At 42.5% G+C, this 8,774-nt stretch overlaps 1 long non-coding RNA gene across 1 annotated transcript; it reads right to left on the bottom strand.

Moving 5' to 3' along the window:
* Nucleotides 1-4,251: 4,251 nt before the first annotated feature.
* Nucleotides 4,252-5,673, bottom strand: LOC138313872 (uncharacterized). Its single transcript, XR_011207279.1, has 2 exons — nucleotides 5,233-5,673; nucleotides 4,252-4,959 (listed from the first exon to the last, which is right to left on the bottom strand). It is a non-coding gene; the product is annotated as an uncharacterized lncRNA (long non-coding RNA).
* Between the last annotated feature and the right edge of the window lie 3,101 nt (nucleotides 5,674-8,774).

Genomic DNA, 8,774 nt, shown 5'->3' with positions numbered 1-8,774 from the left:
GAAAACTCCGCGCTTTGTGTGCCGGATGAGTTCCCTCTCAGATTTATTCAAACCCCTGCTGGAGTTTGACGATAACCCGTTTTATTCTTCCTTCCTGTTATATGACAAAGATACAGCCCATACGCCTTTAAGGGAAGCATTCGAGTATTTACTTCCGAAATGGCATCTTAAAGTCAGGGTCTCTCGAGAAATGGTTCTGAGACAAACAATGCATCCATGGAGTGCTGTGAATGCATACTCTTGCTCGAATTCCCATTTCATTTCTCGGGGTGGCAATGCTTCCAATTCCTTTTACCATTCGTCTTCTTAGGTGTAGGCTTAAAATCGGTTGATGGGGTCGGGCTCATCTTGGAGAAATCCTTTATTAAATTTCCGGTAATATCCTAAAGAATCCAGGAAAAAAATATATGCCTCACTTTCCTCTGGATTACTAGGGCGGTGGCACATAGACATTTACCTTACTACAATTTGTCGGGTCCCGGGATCTACTCCCATCTGCTGAGACAATATGTCCGACCTACTTGATCCTCGGCATGAAGGAAAGCACATTTTCTTCGGAGGGGGCTGAAAGCTTCAAGTTTGACCTCCCGTATCCGCTGCAGTACTTTCTCCACCCTCAGTAGATGTTACTCCTCGTAAGTGTCGGAAAAGATGATCAAGTCATCCAGATAAATGAAACAATACGTTAAATGAAGGTCTCCCAGACATTCTTCCATAAGGCGCTGATACGTCGACTGGGTGCGTTAGCCAGTCCCAAACGGCAGGTCGGTTAGAAGATTCATAAAACCCGAAGCGCTTCCCAACGGTAATTATGCTGTTCTCGCCTTATGATTCCTCATCTAATTCCAACTGGTGGTATCCGGACTTCCATATCAAGCACGGTGAAGTATTTATTTCCAGCTAATGAGTCCAGGTTATCTTCACATTATTCGGAAGTTGCGTAGGCGTCCTTTATGGTTCTCTGGTTCAATTGTCTGTAGTCAGACACACATCCTACAGCTATCCCATGATCTGGATCGTCTCTACGGTCACTGGTTGCAGCTCACATAGTAGTAACGCCTTGGGAGATATGGTCACTGTTCGAGGTACTGACGTTGGATATCTGTACCGGTATAAGTCCTTTGGCGTCTCGATTGTATGGCACGAGGGCGGGTGTGATGTCCAAGTCCTCAGTAATAACGGCTTCTGGTGTAGGTTGTAGTATAGCGCAGACCGGCAAGTAAGGGAGCTTCTTGTCCATAAAACCCTGTATGGTTATCGTGGTGTTAGGCATGACTGTGATGCGCTTGGACTCTGCAGACCTCACAAGTGCTAGCCGGTTACTGTGACGCTCTAACTGTCTATCCCTCAGAAGCATGCAACGAAACGCTAAGTACCAAGGAGTCCTAAGACTAGCTGTCTGAAGAAATCGTTGTCCCTTCGTTTCAAGGAGTTCCTCCATGATAATGTTCAGAACGTTGGTTCCCAATAATATGGGTACTGACGAGTTGTATCCGCTATCGGGTACCACTAGGAACAAACATCGATAGTCATTGTTGTGGCATCCTGTGACAGATGGGGTGATGTTAGCTTCGATGTAGCCATAATAAGGCAAGGCCTCTCCATCTGCACACTCCACGTGTAGGACATCTTTCAATGGCTGTATAGGCTGGTCCTTAAAATTTGTCTCGTAAAAACTGTGGCTCAATGTTGACACTGTAGATCCTGTGTCCAAAAGGGCTCTTGTTTCCACTCCTTCCACTAATAATGTCGTCTCATTGGGTTGTCCCACAAGACCTTCTGTGTCCCCAGAAGTTCCACTGGCCGGGCTACTTTTACAAACACCTACAGCTTGCCCGAACCTGCAGGTGCGTTGAAGTTTAAAGGTTTCCGTTGGTGATCCAATCGGACACGACAATTAAGTTTCAGGTGACCCACCTGTCCACATCTCCAGCATGTCCTTTCCTCTCGTCGCTGAGTAGGTGGCTGGTCTGTCCTCTTACTCTTCCCCGTTTCCCTTCCATCCTTTTTGTCTTGCCAGGCTCTCACCTTGGACACTTCAGTGCTGAGCTGATTGATCATTGCCTTTAACTCTTGCATCTCAGATGAAGCATGTTCCGGGGTATCTGCAGATGTACTGGCCATCTTGGATACAGCTTTCTTGGAGGTAGCCTCCGGTTCCATTTCTTCCTTCTCTACTTTACGTACCGCTGCCCTCAGCTCATCAAAATCCTGAATGCTGTCATACTTGTGGGCTGTAAGTAGTCTTAGTGGCTTCCTGAGACCCTTCCAAAATATCCTCCTTAAAAGCATACTTGCCTTTGATGGTAAGATGTACTCCCCTTCTCGTATGGCCTTGGTGAATAGCTTCTCCAGTCTGCATCCCCATCTTGTAGCATCTTCATCATTTCTCTGATGCGCTGTATATACCTCCTGCATAAGGTCGTCTCCTTGCTCATCTGCCTTATATATGCCATCCAGCTTATCCAAAACCTCTGCCAATGTGGCATCATATCCCACAGTCATAGCTACCTGTCCTGCCTCACCCTTTAACGATCTCCTTACAGCCTGGAGAATAGTGGGGCGCGAGTGCTGTTGATCCCTTAAGTACCCATCTACCTCATACCGCCACTGTTCATATGTGGTATCCGCCTTACCTTTCTCCCCGGAGAACGTAGACAGCCTAGGCATCTGTTGGTGAACTGTTATAGTCTGAGTAGGCTTCTGTATGGGTTCTACCCGAGGCTGACTAGTCTGTTGCTGGTTTGCCGATTCCATTTTGCTCCTTGCAAATTCGAACATCCACAGTTCCAGGTCAGCAGGCGACTCAAACTTGGGCTTCACTCCTAATTTGGAGAAGGCATCTAACAGTGCTGCTCCCTCATCACTCGACTCCATCTCTTGCTGTTGCTGTTCCTCCACTGCTCGATTCTCGGAATCTGACATCTTTAGTAAATTTGAGGGGTATAGAAGGACAAATGCCAATAATAGAGATATAATATAAAACAATACAAAATGAACCCAAGTCATACGCACTGAAAATCAAAGTCTGAATAGATCAAAAATGCTGCGCGCAATGACAGAATTGGCTGGAATATAAGCAAATGTACACAATTTCCACCAAAATAAACATTCGTGTAACAAGGCAGTGAAATAAATATGAGTCTAACACCTGCAATGAAGATGAAATAAAGGAAGACAACTCAGCACATATATATCAAGTGATAGAATAACACGCATATACCTGTACTACCTAACCTGCAAAAGAACACTAAGTACAAACACAGAACACTGAACATGTAACACCACAACACCCGTTTTCTCACACATACAATACATGTAATGTACACAGGACTGTGTCTCTGTTGTAGTCAGGTGTTGTCAGGAAAAAAACTATAAATCCTATCCAAAAGACGTTCCCAAAAAAACAAGTACCACTATAATTTATAGCAAAGGACAAAAAACTAAGAGAAATAACAAAAAAATAATTTAGCGAAGAAAGTATCACTAACTGTCTGCCAACAAACCCGAAGTCTAATTGACAACAAAAAAAGTTCAAATTAGTAAAGTGTAAGCAAAATGAAATTAGAAAAAAAAATATTTCATCAAAGTTTACATGATATATAAATGACTAGTAGCACAAAAAAATCAAGTTGACCAAAGAATTATCAAATAAATATGTAAATCAATATTAAAGAATAAATTTCCTATTTAAATGTTCAATCACAGCTGGTTAACTTTATAATAAATGTTCTTTTCACAAATCAAGCACTTCTGGGTCCTCCAACTGAATCACATGTAATTATAATGTATATGCATAAGGATACATGTGAACTGAAAGTTCGGGGGTCAAGGTCACATCTGCAATCATGGTTAATCAACAGAGTAATACTTTACAAAGTTCCATGGTCACCTCACTGCGGTGGTCTATCAATACAGTAATAATGTAAAGTTCAGTCTTGATCAACATCACCTACCGTATGCTGTATCACAAAGCGAGTGGACATCATCTGGCATCGGGTTCACCTCCATATAGAATTCAAGGTATATTCCAAATGAAATATATGTATGTCCAACAAGCTAACTATATATCCAAACACAGGACTATATAGGCACTGCACAATTCACATCAACTTTGCCATCAGGAATATATGGTAACTTGAAAACTCCAACTGAATTCCTCTTGTGTTCCATGCAGGTCCCTACATGGGCGCCAATTTGTAACCGGGTTGCGAACTGGATCTTAGCAATTAAAACTCAGGGACAACCGGGTCGGGTTCACTGGTATTTATTCACCATAAATATTGTACTGCCTGCATGTGGGTTCAGTTGGTCCATATACAACAATGGATGTACGTACATGTATCTGCTTATTGATATAGATATAGATAGATAGACATGTAGATAGAACCCTGAAACATATAAATAAAAGTACATTAGGATTGCTACCATAACTAACATACAATACTTAACGTGTACACTAGACAAGTTATCCCTATCGAAATATCACAGTTATATAGATACAAATACATAAGTAAAACTCTATAATTTCCTATCAGTAAAGGTAGTAACCATTACCTTACAACCATGCATTAGCATGATAGATAAAAAGAAATATTTACTCTATACTCTATAAATATACATAAAGAGTACAATATACACAAGGGGAGGTAATCCGCTTGTCAGGTAACAAGGGGAAGTAACCCACTTGTTACGAACAAGGGGAAATAATCCACTTGCACACTTAACACCATTAAAAGTAGTACAATATGGAAAATAGATATTATTCCAATATACACATAAATATACCAATTACAGTGGGTTACATATTATAGCAAATTCAATAATATCTTACTTTATCAGATTAATATACAAAGCATTTCTAACTATAATGTGTATGTTGCTTACCTCAACTATGGGTAAAGGGTTGCTTATGCTTATAATGTATACAGCACAATAGCAGACATCTACATGATTCCACTGAAAGATTTATAAATAAATCAATCAGTAACAAGTATAAAACCATACACAATTACTTTTAAAACACATACACAAACACATTACACAGTTACTAAATTCATACTGGATTTAGAGATATAACAAATTTAAGTTACAATCTATTTCGAATTCCACTCTATACAAAATGTATACACTTTCTCAATAATTAATTGAATAAATCTACATTTCTTAATTACCATACTTTAGATACCAAAATAATATGTAAAAAGATAATATAAAAAGTATTAGACTTACATTTGGGTTTGTAGCTTATTGGCGCGTATCATGATATATATCTCCAAAAAGGGGAGATGTTGCTCCTTCCCCAGATCTCAAGCTACTGTCTAATTTTTGGACAAAGACTTTCCCTCCAAAAATATATTAACCAATAAAACAACAGGTCAGATAGGTCAGGTCAAGGTCAAACACTGGACTTTACTCTACATGCACCCAGGACATGGACAGTACATTTAATAGTGGACATTCACAAAGACAAGTCACATGACCATACATACTTCATACATACACAGGTAAAATCTATTTATAGCTCACCAGGCAGAGTGAGTGAGCTCACTCTACATATATACATTACTTGTATATCACAGAGCACTTACCACACTCTGTGATACATAATTCAGTGAGACATCAACATTACATTGACCTGAAAGAAATTACTTTAAAACAAACGAAATTAAAACAATATACAACCCATGTATCAATATACAATACAATCAAATTAATAAAATACCAATTAACTAATTAATAGTGGAATAGTTCACTTGGCCACATCTATATCAGGTGAGAATCAGTCTTAGGGTTTATCCATTTTCCTCTGTAGATTCTTGTTTTGCTCCTGTAATGACGCATAGCAATGCATCAGCCACTCTGTCAGATGCTGTGTCGAATGTGCCATCCCGCGCTAATGTTCGTATAAAGTTGGCACGGGTCAACCAATCGGGCTCAGACTTTATAATACTTTTCTGTGACATAACAAATTCTCCCGTCCTTTGCCAAGTGGGAGGTTGTCTGTCGCGATTTGACCTCCTGGCTGGAACTGGGGACTCCACTGCCCCATTTGCCTCACTCTCGGATTCAGACTCTGCAGCGTCCTGACCATCCGTGATGCCGATCCTGGAATCATGATCCTCATCTTGGGCTTCCTGGTCACTTTCCGTTGTTTCATCAACAGAAGGCTCTGGTGAGGACCATTCCCTCTGCGCCTCCAGTTCTGTATTCACAGCAACCACCATGTCATCTTCAGACTCGCTGTCAGCGTTCTGGATTTCTGGTTGTTTTCTTGGAGGGCAATTCCGTCTTGGCATCTTTCTAGGCAGTGGTTTTGGTGCACTCGGCTCCTCTGTTATTCGAGGCGGAAGGGAACCAATAGGTAACAGGAGATTTCTATGAAGAGTCCTGATCCGGCCTTCTCCATTCTCCTGTTGAACCTCATATACAGGTATATCCTGGTTGGGTTGCGTGAGGACAATATAAACCTCGTCCTCCCAACGGTTTGCAATCTTATGCTTTCCATCCCATGCTACCCGTTTCACCAGTACCCGGTCACCTTCCTGTATTACCGCACCTCTTGTCTTTCTGTCATAGTACTTTTTCTGTTTTTCTTGGGATTTCTGTGTATGTTCAGAGGCTATCCTGTAAGCTTCTCTTAACCGTTCCCGAAGACTTCTTCCGTAGTCAGATACTGACTGAGATTGTTGGTTAGTGTCCACCCCGAAGGCCAGGTCGATTGGTAGTCTCGGTTCCCTCCCAAACATCAGAAAGAATGGAGACTGGTTGGTAGTTTCGTGACGAGTACAATTGTAGGAATGTACTATGGGTCCGACAAACTTCCTCCAATTGGCTTTCTCCTTGTTATTGAGGGTTCCAAGCATATCAAAAAGAGTTCGGTTAAAACGTTCACATTGGCCGTTACCCATTGGGTGATATGGGGTGGTCCTTGACTTATCGATTCCTGTGAGTTGGCAGAGCTCATGAATCAGCTTTCCTTCAAAGTTTGCCCCTTGATCACTGTGGATCCGTTTCGGCATTCCATAGTGTATGATAAAATCATTGAAGATAGCATCCGCTGTTGTCTTTGCCGTCATGTTCTTGGTTGGTATTGCTTGGGCGTACTTGGTGAAATGGTCCGTTATAACCAAAATGTGCTGGTACCCTCCCTTGGATGTCTCTAGAGTAGTGAAGTCTACACAGACCAGTTCAAGCGGTTGAGTGGTCTTGATGTTCACTAGAGGGGCCACTTGTTTGGTATGTGCTTTCCTTTTGAGGCACCGATGACAATTACTGACATATTCCTCTATTTCCTGATACATGTTGGGCCAATAGAACCTGTCTCTCACTAAGGAGATGGTCCGGTCTCTAGCAGGGTGTCCCATGGTATCATGAAGCCCTTGTAATACCTCCATCTTCAGCTTTTTGGGGATAACCAGCTTATATGACGGTCCATCATCGCCAACCACCTCCTTATAAAGCATCCCTTCTCTCATCTTCAGTTTCCCGAAGGTCTTGTAAAGAGCGGCTTCTGCTTTCGGGACATCTTTCCATCTGGGTTTTACTCCCGCTTCAACATGAGGGATCCATGAACTGAGGACTGGGTCCTCTAACTGTATGATCCTCAGCTCTGTCGTTGACATCTTAGCGAAACTCATGGATGGTACATCCTTTTCTTCATCAGGGTCTGGTGTTGTGTGTGACAAACATAGACTCTCCACGTAGGGATTAGGCTGCATGACTCCACAAATGGCCCTCACAGTGTCCGTTGATATGGTCTGTGGTAGTCGAGAGAGACCGTCTGCATCTGCATTGCTGACCCCTGGTCGATATACTATATTGAAGTTGTATGAAGAGAGGGCCGCTACCCATCTATGCCCTGTGGCATCGAGTTTCGCCGTTGTTAATATGTACGTTAATGGATTGTTGTCTGTCATCACTGTGAAGTTCTGTCCATATAGGTAGTCGTGAAACTTCTCGCAAAGTGCCCATTTAAGAGCCAGAAACTCTAGCTTGTGTGCCGGATAGTTCCTCTCAGATTTACTCAAACCCCTGCTGGCGTATGCGATAACCCGTTTTCTTCCTTCCTGTTCCTGATAAAGGACAGCTCCTAGGCCTTTAAGGGAAGCATCAGTATGTACTTCGAAAGGCTTCTTAAAGTCCGGGTATCCGAGAATGGGCGGAGAAATCAATGCATCCTTGAGTGCTGTGAAGGCATCCTCTTGCTCAACTTCCCATTTCCATTCTCGGGGTGGCAATGCCTTCAATTTCCCTTTACCATTCGTCTTCCTAGGTGTAGGCATTAAATCGGTCAGGGGTCGGGCTATCTTGGAGAAATCCTTTATAAATTTCCGGTAATATCCTATGAATCCGAGAAACTGCCTCACTTCCTCTGGAGTACTAGGGCGTGGCCATGTCTTTACCTTCTCCACTTTGTCGGGGTCCGGCTCTACTCCATCTGCTGAGACAATATGTCCGACATACTTGACCCTCGGCATGAAGAAAGCACATTTCTTCGGAGAAAGCTTCAAGTTTGACTCCCGAATCCGCTGCAGTACTTTCTCCACCCTCAGTAGATGTTCCTCGTAAGTGTCGGAAAAGATGATCAAGTCATCCAGATAAATGAAACAATACGTTAAATGAAGGTCTCCCAGGCATTCTTCCATAAGGCGCTGATACGTCGCTGGTGCGTTAGCGAGTCCAAAGGGCAGTCGGTTAAATTCATAAAACCCAAGCGCTCCAACGGTAAATGCTGTTCTCGCCTTATGATCCTCATCTATTTCCAACTGGTG

The sequence above is a fragment of the Argopecten irradians genome, unplaced genomic scaffold (assembly GCF_041381155.1).
Source record: "Argopecten irradians isolate NY unplaced genomic scaffold, Ai_NY scaffold_1010, whole genome shotgun sequence".
Lineage (NCBI taxonomy): Eukaryota > Metazoa > Mollusca > Bivalvia > Pectinida > Pectinidae > Argopecten > Argopecten irradians.
This window is presented reverse-complemented; position numbering and strand designations above follow the sequence as displayed.